This window comes from Crocuta crocuta, unplaced genomic scaffold (assembly GCF_008692635.1).
Source record: "Crocuta crocuta isolate KB4526 unplaced genomic scaffold, BGI_CrCroc_1.0 scaffold407, whole genome shotgun sequence".
In the NCBI taxonomy this organism is placed as follows: Eukaryota; Metazoa; Chordata; class Mammalia; order Carnivora; family Hyaenidae; genus Crocuta; species Crocuta crocuta.
In genome coordinates, this window is record NW_027551557.1 from 3,097,024 (window position 1) to 3,111,996 (window position 14,973).

Genomic DNA, 14,973 nt, shown 5'->3' on the forward strand with positions numbered 1-14,973 from the left:
AAAAAAAAAAAAAAAAAAAAAAAAAAAAAAATATTTGCAGCTGTGAAAAGTTAAGCATTTTGAGATTGGGAGATTATCCTAGATTACCCACATAGGCCCTAAATGCAATCACAAGTATTGTTATAAGAGGGAGGCAGGGAAAGATCACCCCCACGCAGAGGAGAAGGCAGTGGGAAGACAGAACAGAGAGAGATTTGAAGATGCTGAAGCCTGGCCACAAAGCAAGGAGCAGCCACAAGAAGGTAGAAGGTGTAGGAACAGATTCTGTTCTAGAACCTCCAGTGGTAGCACAGCCTTGCCAACGCATTGATTTTGGACCAGTGATACTGAGTAAAGCCGCAGGAAGCTAATACAAGGCAATGTTAAGAAAAGAAAAAAGGCGGGTGGGGGGGGGAGATTTAGGCAAGAGGTACAATTTGAACTTGACCTTGAGGTAATTGGTACATTTTGCTAGTTTGGATGTTGAAGAGCATTCCAGGGCAGGGATGGATTGCTTTTACATTAGCGAAAGTTTAAAATTTTGAAGAATAATAATAAGGGTCATCCTAGTTGATATAACAAATAAACCCTATATTCCAGTGACTTAACATTGTAAACATTTTAAAAAAATTTTTTAATATATTTTTTTTTTTTTTGAGAGAGAGAGATAGAGAAAGCATGGGAAGGGGAGGGTCAGAGAGAGAGAAACACACACAGAATCCAAAGACAGGCTCCAGGCTCTGAGATAGCTGTCAGCACAGAGCCCGATGCAGGGCTCTAACGCATGACCATTAGATCATGACCTGAGCTGAAGTCAGAAGCTTAACTAACTGAGCCACCCAGGTGCCCCAACCCTTGTAAAAATTAATTTCCCTTTTTAAGATCCAAAGTCCATGGTCGGTAGGTGGTAGGTGCCTTACAGTCATTCAGAGGCTCATACTGTTTAGAAGTGCTCCCATTTTCAACATGTGGCTATGAGGGGTGCCCAGCATATTAACCTCCACTTGGTACACACACCAAGAAAGCATAGAGAATCACATATGGAGATCTTGATGTTCTAAGCCTGAACACTTTCATGAACATTCTATTGTCTATTATAGACAATATATATGTCCACCTAAATTCATATGTTGGAACTTAACCCCAAATGGGATAGTATTTGGGGAGGTAATGGGGTCATGAGGATGGAACCCTCATCAATGGGATTAGTGCCCTGATAAGAAGAGATCCAGAGAGGTGGCTCGTTCTCTTTTGGCCATGTGAGAATATGAGAGCAGTCAGCAGTCTATAGCCTGGGAGAGGGTTTGCCCCAGCACCCTGATTTCAGACTGCCAGCCTCCAGAAGGGTGAGAAGTAAATGTGTGTTTTTTATAAGCTGCACAGTCTATGGTACTTTGTTACAGCGGCCCAAACTAAGACAACTACATGTCAGTTGTGCGGCCACACCTTACTTCAAAGGAGCCTATGAAATGTAGACTATCTGTGAGCCCAGAAAAGAGAGGTGAACTCACAGTTCATTCTTTATGGTTCTCAAATACTGTCTGTTTTTCTTCCCACACAAGAACATATTCACCCCAAGGGAGACAACTCATAGCTCCACCCATTCCCTATATCTAGCCCAATTCTACGATCGTGGGTGATGGCAGAGACCACCCCACCCAGCTGTGGCTCCTGATAGTCCAATGCCCTGGTATCTGAAAAGACAAATGATTTGCAAATTCCCACAACATACACTGCGCAAAGATCCAGTAGAGCACAAATAAACCTTCTGTTCATAAAAGGAAATGATGGGAGACACGCACACACGGCAAATCTGAGATCTTGCTAACCAGGCACTGGGAACTCCCTTCTCCCACAAGTACCCTAAGGCTGAGGGAATATCCTGATAGACCCTGATTCTGCTGGCTGGGGAGCAACCCTTGTTCCCCAAGTCCCCAGATCTGCCCTCCAGGTGTCTCTGTCTTGTCCATAAGCCTCCATGGCCATATCCAGGGTTCACAGCAAGTATACTTTCCTTGAGGAAACACAGTTTTCATAGCCAGATTCTAGCTGGTGCAACTTGCAGGTCTCTGAAGTTTGTATTGTTTTACTTCATTTCCCCGCAGCACATATTTACTAAGCTTATGCCCTGTGTGAGCCCCTGTGGTGCAGGAGGACCTTGGGTACAGTGGCTTAAAGACACGGGCAAAAAAGGTCCCTCTTTTCATGTATTTTACAACCTGGTGAAGGAGACAGAGAGAAGGTTATTTTAAAGTTCAAACAAGCCAAACTTTTTCTGTCCTGGCTCACAGTTTCTTTGGCAGTGCGATGGCTTCAAAAATTTAGTACACCCCTGTCATTCCATAGTTCTGATCCTAAACATAGATCTCAAATCTGGCTTTTGTTAGTTTGTGCTAGCCCCCGCGTCATTCTCTTTAGCTAATGGCAGCAACTTTGAGGACATGTGAAGCCATGGACTCAACTGGGAAGAAGGTAAGGCCATTTATGTGATCTTTGTCTCTGGCTGAATCGTTTTGTTCAATCATGAAGTCCTCCCGGAACTTTCTCAATCAAAGCCTTTTCAATTCTATCCATTACTGTGTAACAGAGATTCTTTTGATTTCTTTTGATGTTTGCTTTCAGGCCAGCCATTTCTTGTCTAAGTCTACAGCGACCTTCTGATATCTAGCTACAATCCATCTGTAGTTGCCAACACGCAAACATGCCGATTCTTCCATCAATTTTCCATAGGGCAGTGGCTCTCAGAATTTGGTCCTTAGGAATGGCAGCAGCAGCATCACCCACAAAACTGTGAGAAATGCAAATTCTCAGTCTAGATTTACTAACCCAAAACTTGAGATGGGGTACCCGGATATCTACATTTGCACAAGCCTTCCAGCTGAGTCTGATGCACACTGAACCTGAGTGCCACTGCTCTACAGCTACAGGGATGGGCCTTCCATGTTAGGACAGGTGGAAACTTAGCTGCTTGCAACAGGGAATATATGTTGCTGGTAGAATAACACAAAATCATACAGAGACAGAAGAGCAATCAACTATTAGGTTAAGATGATTATTTTCAGATATTGAGAAAATAAACATGGTTTTTAAAACATGATTCTAACATGGTTCATGGGTGTTAAAATAACACTAGAATTTTAAATTAAGAATTACAGCTTCCTTGAAGATAATCCTATTCTCCTGCAGTCACTGTGCATGCAGTTGGCATTAGTAGGTGCCCTTTAGATGATGTCATTGTAGACTGTTCCTGTTTCCTTTCAGGATCAGTTCTTTTCCCATTGCGTATGGTCTTAAGTGTACTGTCAATCATGGAATTCCACACCTTTGGCTACAAAGGAAGGTTTATGGCTCAGGCTCAGCTATAGCTGGTAAACTATCTATGTGTCATTAGCAATTAGTATGTGACTCAAGCAATAAGTCAGTTAGAATGCAATCAGATCTAATAACTAACTAATACTTGGCACTGAAGGTCACAGTTGTCTGCTCACCTGTTCACAAGACTAAGTATAAAGCCAGTCTCACTCTGTATATACCCTGTGTTAGTTAGAACAAGAAATATTGGCTATTGTAACCCTCCAAATTTCAGTGCCTTAACACAAATTGATTTCTTGCTTATACAAGAGCCAGACTGAATGTTTCTGGACAGCACACAGCCATTCAGTCATTCAAGGTCCTTCCATCTTGTGTCTTCATCATCTCCTTGACATCAGAGTCTACAGCCTGGTCTCCTCCATCTGTTTAGCACACAGGGAAAGAGAGAGTGTATGAATGACTGGATGGGAGGTGTTCATAGACAAAACCTAGAAGTGACCCAATCACTTCCTTCCATGTTCCATTATTCAGAGCACACTCATATGGCTGCATCACCTGCAAGGGAGGCTGGGAAAGGGAGCCTGGCTATGTGGCAGGATGTAAACAAAAAAGATATTTGTCAATCCATAACAATCTGTAGCACATATTCCACTCACAGTGATTGGTCCAAGTTGTGGCCATGTGACCCAAGGTAGCCAATCAGAGTTCTTTCCTGGGATTTACATATACTGAAGTAGAGTATAGGAAGTCTTGTTTTATTTATTTTTTAAAAGATTTTATTTTTAAGTAATCTCTACACCCAATTGAGGGGCTTAAACCCATAACCCTGAAATCAAGAGTTTTATACTCCGTAGGGTACCTGGGTAGCTCAGTTGGTTAAGCATCCAACTTTTGCTCAGGTCATGATTTTGTGGTTTGTGAATTTGACCCATGCATTGGGCTCTGTGCTGATAGCAAGGAGCCTGGAACCTGTTTCAGAATCTGTCTCCCTCTCTCTCTGCCTCTCACCTCCTCTCTCTCTCTCTCTCTCAAAAATACATAAACATTATTTTAAAAATGTTTATTTAAAAAAAAAAAAAGAGTGCATACTTTAGTGACTGAGCCAGCCGGGCACCTCAAGAAGTCTTGTTTTAATTCTAACGTCATTAGCTAGGATAAGCCTAAAGTTGTCTATACAATACTGTTCCTTTCCGTCCCATCCACAGAGTAGGAAAAAGAGCCCAATGCACAAAGAAAATTTGTGCCAAACTACAAAGTGAGTCTTGAGTTTGTCTGGAGTCCTGTTATCAGTTGCCCTACGGATCGATCGGTCCCAAAATCATCCTTTCTACTGACTTGAGCCAATAAGGTCTCTCTTCTCTCAAGCAAGTTTGAATTGAGTCTTGATATATACAACCTTGGTGAAATGCTTGACTGCTCTCCTGATGTAGCATATCATCAAGTCCTAGAAATTCACCTATAATATCTCTACTAGATAGGGAAAGGGAGAGAAAAGGCAGCTTTAGTTCAGTTTGAAGCAAGTGAGTCTTTTTCACTCTTTTTTTTCCCCGTATAGTTCTTTATAGCTTTAAAACACATACATTTGTTGTATAGATAAATAAAAACAGAAAATATAAACCCAAGAAGCTCATTTTACAAAGACCAGTAGCCAGTATGCCACTAAGCCTTATAAAAATTCTTCTACTATTAATGATTTTAGTGCCCCACCCAGATGCCCACCTGTTGCAAGTGTTAGCCGCTTACAGTTCACAGGCATACCCTTTTCTGGAGACTTGCCCTTGGCCTATGGGAGTCACTTTACCTGGAATAGCATGAGAAACTGTGCCTTTTTCTGGAGGAGTCCCCAGTCAGTTCCTGAGAAAGTGGTAGAAAAGTCCAGACTCTGTGCTTTAAAAAACAACTCTGGGGTATCTGGGTGGCTCAGCTGGTTGAGTGTCCGACTTCAGCTTGGGTCATGATTTTATGGTTCGTGGATTTGAGCCCCATATTGGGCTCCTTGTTGGCAAGTGCAGAGCCTTCTTTGGATTCTGTCTCTCTCTCCCTCTCTCTCTTCCCATGTGCCCTTCCCATGTGCTCTCTTTCAAAATAAATAAACTTTTTTTAAAAAGGGAAAAAAGAAAGGAGAACAACTCTGTGGTGATATTCGTGCCCCAGAGTTACCCATAAGATCATGCTGAGTCTAGACTTTCGGTGAAGCCAATCCTATCTAGCTCCTTTCCTGGTGCTATCCTGAAGGTTTCTCCTGAGAACATCCCAGATTCTGCTTCTAGGGAATGTGAGCTAAGACATCATCCTTAGATCCTTTGTATTTCATATCCTTCTCTTCCTTTTCATTCCAATTGAAACTACCTTCATCTTACCTCTCAAGGTGCACAACCCCAGTCTTTCCTGTACAGAATAATCAACTTTAGTGCATTATATTCTTACTAAAAAGCTTTGAAGAACCCGGCTAAGTTTAAGGGATTTTATACCATCCATCCAAATACTTCCTCCCATGACTACACCCTCTAGATTTCTAAAGTGTTCTGTGTTCTTAAAGTACTCTGTTCTTATTACACTTAGGTGCAGGCATACGTGTCTTATTTGAGAAGAGAGTTTATTCTTCATCTATGTCTCCCTAAAGTATTTTTCTTAATTTTCCCCTCAAGATGCAAACCAATAATATGCACTGGTAAGGATGGCTTTGCTATAGCTTTAAGGTCCTTTACATTCCCCTTGTTTACAGCAGAGCTGACCAGAAGAAGAGCCTAGAGCAGAGCAGAAGAATCAGGTGAGATGAACTCACTCAAAGTGACCATGGAGATTCTGATGGCACAGGGAACAGATGAAGGGGTAGATGAGAGGGAAGCCTGATTTGCAAGAGTCTAATAATATGTTCATGGACAGAGAAGGCTTTTACTGTATAGGAAGATGGGATCTAAGTCTTCTCCTGTGTCAGTCACATGATAGGAGCATGGTGGCAATAGGTGGCTTTGCTGGTATACTCACTAGATAGACAGAATATACTCAGATTCCGATCAGGATTAGGTTCTCAATTAAAGTAACCATGGTCTCAAGGCTGGTGAGGCCATGTGGGGACAGCAGGCTCTGGTATGGCTCCCTGCCTTATTCCCCATGGGTTTTCAGGGTATAGTGTAAAGTAAGAGACAACTATCCATGAGACAATGTCATCCTTGGTTGGGACTCAAAAAAGGAAGAATGTGTCATTAGGGTATAAACTATGACTTGTGTCTGAATTTCTCCATGACTTGTCAACCAAGGAAAAGAGACAAACCAAAGAAATTCTCCCACAAATCCCAGCACTAATGTATCAGGGCACTGGTATTTGGACATGTGGCTGGGCAATTTGGTATCACTTTCTGAAACACTATCTTGACCTGGAGGTCTAATATTTCTTCACAGGTATGCCTTTGTTTTTAAGATACTTTGTTACATTATTATCTTTTGTGCCTTTAATGGGGGGTGGGGGATGATGGCAGGGAAGCTTTAACATGTCATTGGTTGTTAGTTGCATTCTGATTCCAGAGATAATAGAATATAAAAAGTACCTCTTACAACCAACATAATGCAGGAATATCTAGACTTTGGTTGAGAGCTCTGACTTTGGGAGTAATGACTGGTGGAAAGAGTGGTATCAGCCATGTGGCAGAATAAGATATCACTCGATTGTGTCTCCATCTCAACAACAAAGATTTGGCATACATCTGTGGACAAAATGGGAGCTGTAGGATCCAGCACAGTATGCCAATAGGGGAGAAATCTCGCCCTCCTGTGCATCAGGTAGTAGGCATAGATATGTTGGTCTCAGCTGTGGATCCTGCTGTGACCTATGAGGCAGCTAAGCTCCTTTGGCCACAGTATGGGAGACCTCGAAGAACACTGTCCCAGATAATCACCCACAGATGACAGAGTCTTTGTGGAAATCCAGGTTTCCAGGGGATAAGTTCCAGCACACGGTTGGAGAAAAAAATATATATGGGTTCAGATGCACTGGAGAGGGAAAGAGGAATATCTTGCCTTTACCCACATCAGCCCTCCCCCAGTGTGGCACGGCTCAGGGTCGAGTGAGATCGTCTCAGCCTGTGATTTCTCCCATGGGGGGAAAGTGAGAGCATAAGAGTGAGTGCCCAGCTTCCCCAGTTATGCAGGACATTGCCAAAGAGGGCCATTTGCATGTCACCCCATACAGAGCACTGAATCATGACTCAGGGGCAGGGAGTGTCTAGGAGAATAGCAGATAAGACTCTTTGAGGGCATTAAAGGGATACAAATACTACTAAATGCACCATGGACTCCATCAAGAAGCATTTCCATGAGCTGCTGGAAGCATCTCACCCCCAGGTCCCCTCAGCACAGTAGCTGCCACATAATAAAAGATGGTGACAGGCATTTTGAGTCCTACCCAACAGCCTTCCTTCCCCTTTCTCCCTCATTAACAGACCCACAATTTTATTTACATGCCTCAGAGCACCATGTCCATTAGAAGACCAGGATTCTCCTGAGCCCGAAGAGTGGTCAGTCATATATTTGCCTGAGTCAATCTGACTTATTTCCCTCTTTAAAGGTGATTGCTTTAGGCAAAGATATAGAGTATAATTCTGGCTAATGGGATATCAGGGAAAGCACTTTGTTGGGACTTTAATCACAGGATACATAAAAGGGAGGTTTTGGAAGTTGTCATCTGCATGTGAAGCCTGGGATTGCTCTAGCTATCTTGCTAACAACTGACGAACAAGGGGAGCCTGGGAGGCTCAGTCGGTTGAGCGATCAGACTCTGGCTCAGGTCATGATCTTGTGGTTCATGAGCTCGAGCCCTGCGTTGAGTCTGTTTCGGATTCTGTGTCTCCTTCTCTCCCTGCTCCTCCCCCACTTGTGCTCTGTCTCTCAAAAATAGATAAATGTGAAAAAATAATTTCTAATTAAAACAACAACGGATGGACAATATCCACATTCAGAAAATCACAGGACAGAAACAAAGAAGCCCCTGAGTCTTTGATGATACTGATGAACCACTGAATTAATCAAACCTAGGTTTCCGTACCTCTGGACTTCTTGCACAGTAGTAATTAATGACATTATTGAAGTGAATTCATTTCAATTTCCTATTATTTGTAGCAGAAAAGTTTCAAATTGATATAATGCCTAATCATTACAAACTCATCTTTATTTTTGTTTCTGTTGTTACCAGTTTATTTGACCTCTGTGTTCCTAAGCTTCCTCATTTTTCAAATGAAGTATAAAAGAACATTTACTTTTGAGATTTGTCAAGAGGATGGATGACATAATGCATGCAGTGTGTTTAGCTCAAAGAAAGCATTTAACAAAGGCTTTATCCCCTCCTCTTTGCCCTCCTCCTTCCCTTCCTCCTAGTATTATTTTGTTAATATATAGGCCAGTGTTGCAGATTGTATCGTTTCTCCACAATTCTGTCTTTGTTCTGGGGTCATGCCGTGGTTCACTATGAGAAGGGAATACTGTTCCACACCTTACCGACTTTGACTTTGACCATACTTTGGCCGGTGGAATATGAACAGATATAATCTACACCACGTCTGTTCAAAGGCTTTAAATACACTCATCTTGTTTGGCTTGCTTTCTTGTCCCCCTCTATTTTGCCATGGGAGAACAACGTGCCTTGAGTCATCTCTATGCCTTCAGCACGGGTCCTAGAATGATAGACACATGGAGATCTAAAGCTGTTCTGCAGCCTGAAGCAGGTCCAGCAAGCTCCCAGAGAGAAATCTGACTGCAACACGCATATTCCTCCAAGTCACTAAGATTTGGAGACTGTTTATTATGCAGCATTATTGAAATGAGAAAAAAAAAACTAATAGAATTAAAAACCAAACCAAACAAATAGAACCTCAGAGTCTTCCCCAAATTTGTGTCAGTGTCCAAAAAGACCCATGGCATCTGGGGTAGGCCCTGAAACAGTGGCAGATGCTGATTGGACCTGTGGATTTGGGACTTTGCAGCTGATTATCTTCTAAGTGAGGGAAGGTCCATGCTGCTGGACAGACCTCCTCTTCGTGTCTGTTAATGGCCAGGCATGGTACAGATTCTTCCTGCTGCAGGTTTCTTTAGGACTCTCATAATGGAAATTGAAACAAAGTAGGCTCAGCTGGCTTGGAAGAAGGTAATGGTTTGGACACTATCAGAGGCATCTCTTCATTACACTGTGTGCAACATAAATTACTCCACAGGAAGCAAATTCCAGGATCTGGAAGTCATGGCACGTGCAGAGCACAGATGGAAGTCAGCTGGTGAGTAACGGATGCGAGGCTAGAACATCAAGAATCAAGAATTGAAAGTGCAGAGCCCAGGAAGCTCAGTATGAGGAGCAGCAAGATGCTCCAAAACCACACACTGGGGAAAAAAAAAATACAGAGTTGAGAAGCACATGGAGGTCAGTCCTGGAGAATGGGTCAGGCCTGTATGTGGCAGAGGAGACAAGTAAGGGTCTTTCGGATCAGAGCCATGGCCTGCTTGTTTTAAGCCCGTTGGGCTGAAGACTACCTGCTTCGGAGTGACCCCTGGAGCCAAGAAACTGGAAGAATGTATCGATAAGTTCCCAGGTGCTACAAGGACAATGGTGAGTCCTGACTCCGGTTCCTGGCTGGTGCCCCCATACCCCTGGCATATGACTTCAGAACTTTTCACCCTGGTCCTCTGAAACACTGAACCTGTCTGAAACCCCAAAGCCCCAAGGGAGTCTGGCTCCCTGGCACTGCGTGGCACTGCGGTCTCCTTGTCTGGATGTCTGGGTATTGCCTGTTGCTAGATTCCCCTCCTCTCTGCCAAGGTCCCCATTGGGGTTGCTTTGGCTGGGCCTCTCCTATACTGACCCCTTCCACCTGCCACAGAGCCTTCCCATCCCATGCTCTCTACCTCCCAGTTTGCCCAGGAACACCCACAACATTCCACTGCTCCTCAGTCCCTGCTGGCTCCTCACAGACCTCACTGGGCTCCCCTCTGGAGGGTCTCACACATGTAGGGTCAAGAAATGCCTACAGCCTCCTTGATTGACCTTCTCTACTTCACTCTCTGATCCCTGAAATTATACTTTTATAGATGTGGTCCTCCAGTTCACATTAAAATATAAATTCCCCATGGGAGAGACCCTATTAGGCCTTGCAAGGAATTGCTAATTTACACCTCAATGTGAATGAGGTTATTGGATTTTTCCCCCTTAAAGCAATCTTTGATGGGGACCAGGGAAAAATAAAGAAAGCATGATCACCAGATGGAAATGTAAGAGGATCAGATGGATGGCTATGGAGACAGGGAAAGGACACAAGAAGGGGAATTTTTGTTCACAGTTTTGTCTGGAGAATTGAGCATGAAAAATGATTCCAGGTGCTTCTTTTTAGCCAGGTTTTTTGTTTGTTTGTTTTGCTATGCTGTTTGAGATTTAACTCTTGCTGAATTATTTCTGTGATGGGGTGATACAAAACATTTGGAAAGCAAAAGAATTAATGATAAATATGGATGCATCCTTACGATAAAAATCAGTCAGTATGTGAAGGACACTGAGCATACAAGATGACAGAAATGAATCATAAAGATGGCTATTCTGTCAGCTGTAGTTAATGCTACTCAAGGGAGTGGGTTTCTCTAGGAAAGTTGCTTTCTTTGCTTTGTCTTACTCGCTCGTTTCATTTTAGGGGCTAGTCCTAAGTGTGCATTTTCAAAAACTCAGTTCTGTTGGTGCATAAAATAGATCAGCCTCAGAAGACTGACTCATAGATCTCAAACTCAAAGGAGTATGATGAAGGGTAGACCTTTCCCGCGTGCATAATATTTTAGGCACTGTCAGCACACCTGTTTCCTAGAATCAGAATCATTGGGAAGTCAGACCAGTAGCAAGATGGTAACCTGGTGGAAACGAGTGGTGAAGAAAGGATTATCTTCCCAGCTACGAGTGAGCTCTCATATGTGCCAGGAATCATACTGTGCACTTTATTTTTCATTTGATTCTCAAAACAATCCACAAACAAGGTGATTTTTTTTTTTTATATCCCTGTAACAGATGAGTAAGTTACCAAGTACAGAAGTGTTTCTCCAGGTCAATGAACCAGACAGAGCCTGAGCCAAATTCAAACTCAGGTAAGTTAAGTCTGTAAAACCTCTCTGGCTACATGGAAGACCCGGAGATAGATCTAGACATGTGAAGATGGGCAAGATGTGAGCAGACAGAGGGAAGGGAAGGGAAGACAGCCCAGGCACATGCAGGAGGAGCAAATCAGATAGTCAAGTGTGGATCTGAAGGCTGAGTTGACTGTATAAAATTGGCAGGTTAAGAAATACTCAGGGTGCCTGGGTGGCTCAGTCAGTTAAGCGTCCAACTTTGGCTCAGGTCATGATCTCACAGTTCGTGAGTTCAAGCCCTATGTTGGGTTCTGTGCTGACAGCTCGGAGCCTGGAGGCTGCTTCGGACTCTGTGTCTCCCTCTCTCTCTGCCTCTCTGCCACTCTCTCAGTCTCTCAAAAATAAGTAAACACTAAAAAAAAAAATTAAAAAGGAAAAAGAAATGCTCTTGGTCTGCACTGATGTCAAAAGAACCATATTTCATTTTACTCATAGATGTCTGCATGTGTTGTGTTCTGCCTATGACCAGAAATTATTTAGGTGAATTGGGAAAAATAAATGATAAAAATAATAATGATATTATCAAAAGAAAAAAAGAAAGAGAAAGAAACAAAGGCTGTCCCAACACCCACCTCCTGCTCCATTTCACAAACTTAAACGGGAAAGGGAAGACAATTTGGGGGTTCTCTAGAGATGAATCTCTACTCTCAATCTTTTAGTGTTGAGATTGTTGTTGTTATCTGTATTTATTTTGAGAATTTTAAGGTGAACTTCATAAAAATGCATAAAAACTATTATAAAAATATAATTTTAATAAAATGGAATAATCAAGCATTGAATTATCATGGTATTCTTTTATGGCTAAGGATATTTTAGATTTGGGGGGGAAGATACCACACACACACACACACACACACACACACACACAAACCCTACATGGGATGTGTCAATCATATGGAAGAAGGCGTCTGAATATAGTACACACCAAATATTCTTACTATTTAAAAATCTTTCCCATTCTATCTATTCTCATCACTGAGGTGACATGAAAATTCTATATTAATTGGGAACAAAATTCATAGAATTTGTTCAATAAGAATGTGTTCAATAAGAAGTTAGGGAGATATTTCAAGCTAAGTTGATTGTGACTAATTCAGCAATAACTTTTTTTTTCTTTTCTTTTTAAACAACTTGTTTCTCTCTCCCCATCTCTCTCTCTCTCTCTTTTTTAATGTTCATTTATTTATGAGACAGAGATACAGAGCATGAGCAGGGGAGGGGCAGAGAGAGAGAGAGAGTGAAACATAGAATGCAAAGTAGGATCCAGGCTCTGAGCTGTCAGCACAGAGCCCCATACAGGGCCGGAACCCATGGACATGAGATCATAACCTGAGCTAAAGCTGGACACTCAATCGACTGAGCCACCCAGGTGGCCCCAGCAATAACTTCTCAAAAAATTGACTGAAAAATGGAAGAATAAAGAGGTGACTGTGTCTAACATAACTTAAAAAAAATGAGGAATCCCAAGTAAGAAGCAATGAAAGTTTTATAATCACATGTATGGCTTGGTGATTGTAATGTGGTCATTCTCCTACAGTAGAACTTATAATTTTTCCTAAATGAATTTCAGGAATAATTTTTAGATGTCAAAGTATATTGTCAAAATATGCCTTAAAAGGTACACAAGTTTTATGTTTTATCTACTTTAGAAGCATTCTTGCCATCTACTACTATATTAGTAGTTTTCGATGTCTTAGCGTTTTCGATGAGCTTTTCTAGATTAAACACAGAAAGGCTCTGGAATAGTGCTATCTAAAAGAAACTACTGAAATAATAAAGGGTTCTATATATACACTGTGTCCAATGTGGTAACAACCATCAAGATATGGCTACTGAGAGTTTGGAATGTGGCTAGGGCAACTGAGGAACCAAATTTTACATTGTATTTACTTTGAATAACTTTAATCTAAATAGCTATATGTGGCTAGTTACTACTGTATTGGATAGTGTAGCCCCAGAACATTGAAATTTGTGTGCTTAGAGAAAAGCAAAGCGGAAAGAGTTGTTTGGAAACCTTTGTCATACAATATCCACGAATCTTAGGCATTATCATTCCTATTTTTAAGTGAGAAAATGTGGTGTTCAGTGACACTGTTATGCCCAAGGTTTTACAGCTGGGAAGTGAATCAAGGTCATTGGCATCAAAAACCCATCTTTTTTCAAAGAAACCAGGGTGTTCTAATTGTGTGAAATCATGCTTCTTTGGTTGGACATTTATGTTCATTTCAGGGGTTTTTTTGGTCAGATATCATTATTCATTGAAATGAATATTTTAATGCATAAGTTATTGTCCTCAGAACTAATGATATGTTTGGAAGAGACTACTATAAGTGAACTTGCAGTGACAGAGTATTGTTTACGCTCCCACCATCCAGGTTACTGAATTTCATCTGCATTCAGTATGGTCACTAAAGAATGTCTTTGCTGAGGCGCCTGGGTGGCTCAGTCAGTTAAGCTTCAGACTCTTGATTTCAACTCAGGTCATGATCTCCTGGTTCACAGCAGGGAGGCCCATGTTGAACTCTATGCTAATAGTGCAGATCCTGCTTGGGATTCTCTCTGTCCCTCTCTCTCTCTGCCCCTCCAGTGCATATGCCTGCATGTGCACTCTCTCTCTCAAAATAAATCAATAAACTTAAATGGGGTGCCTGGGTGGCTCAGTTGGTCAAGCGTCAGACTTCGGATTCAGGTCATGACCTCACAGTTCGTGGGTTTGAGCCCCACATTGGGCTCTGTGCTGGTGGTTCGGAGTCTGGAGCCTGCTTCGGATTCTGTGTCTCCCTCTCTCTCTCTGCCCCTCCCCTGCTCATGCTCTGTGTTTCTCTCTCACTCAGAAATGAATAAACATTAAAAAATTTTTTAAATAAATAAATAAATAAACCTTTTTTTAAAAAAAGGATGTCTTTGCTGATTCAATGATTGAAGGATACTGTCTTGCTTTAAATTTTTATATTTATTTAATTACCACAAATGAGGCCGAACATTTTGTCTTTGTTTATTTCTTCTATAAATTGCCTGTTCTTGCCCTTTTTTTTTTTGAAAATGATAACATTTTTTTTTGTCAGGAGGCCTTCTAGCTCTTCTGAGACTACAAACAACTGGAAAAGCATATTCAAGAGAAGCCAGCCCTTTAAAGAGGCTTTTTCTCTTTTGAATGCTTTTAAAAAAGGGACCGTTTGGATAATTGCATGGGTAACTGCCCAAATCTTTAGGGATTGCCCCCAGTTTTTCTGTTCCTGGGTTTCTAAGTACTAAGAGGTTCTTTAAAAAAAAAAATTTTTTTTAATGTTTATTATTACTGAGACACAGAGAAACACAGCATGAGTGGGGGAGGGGCAGAGAGACGGAGACAGAGAATAAGAAACAGGCTCCAGGTTCTGAGTTGTCAGCACAGAGTCCGACTCGGGGCTCGAACCCACAAACCGTGAGATCATGACCTGAGCCGAAGACGGTCGCTCAAACTACTGAGCCACCCAGGTGCCCCCTGTACTAAGAGATTCTTAACAAGTTTGTGGCTATATGCAGGGTGCCTGG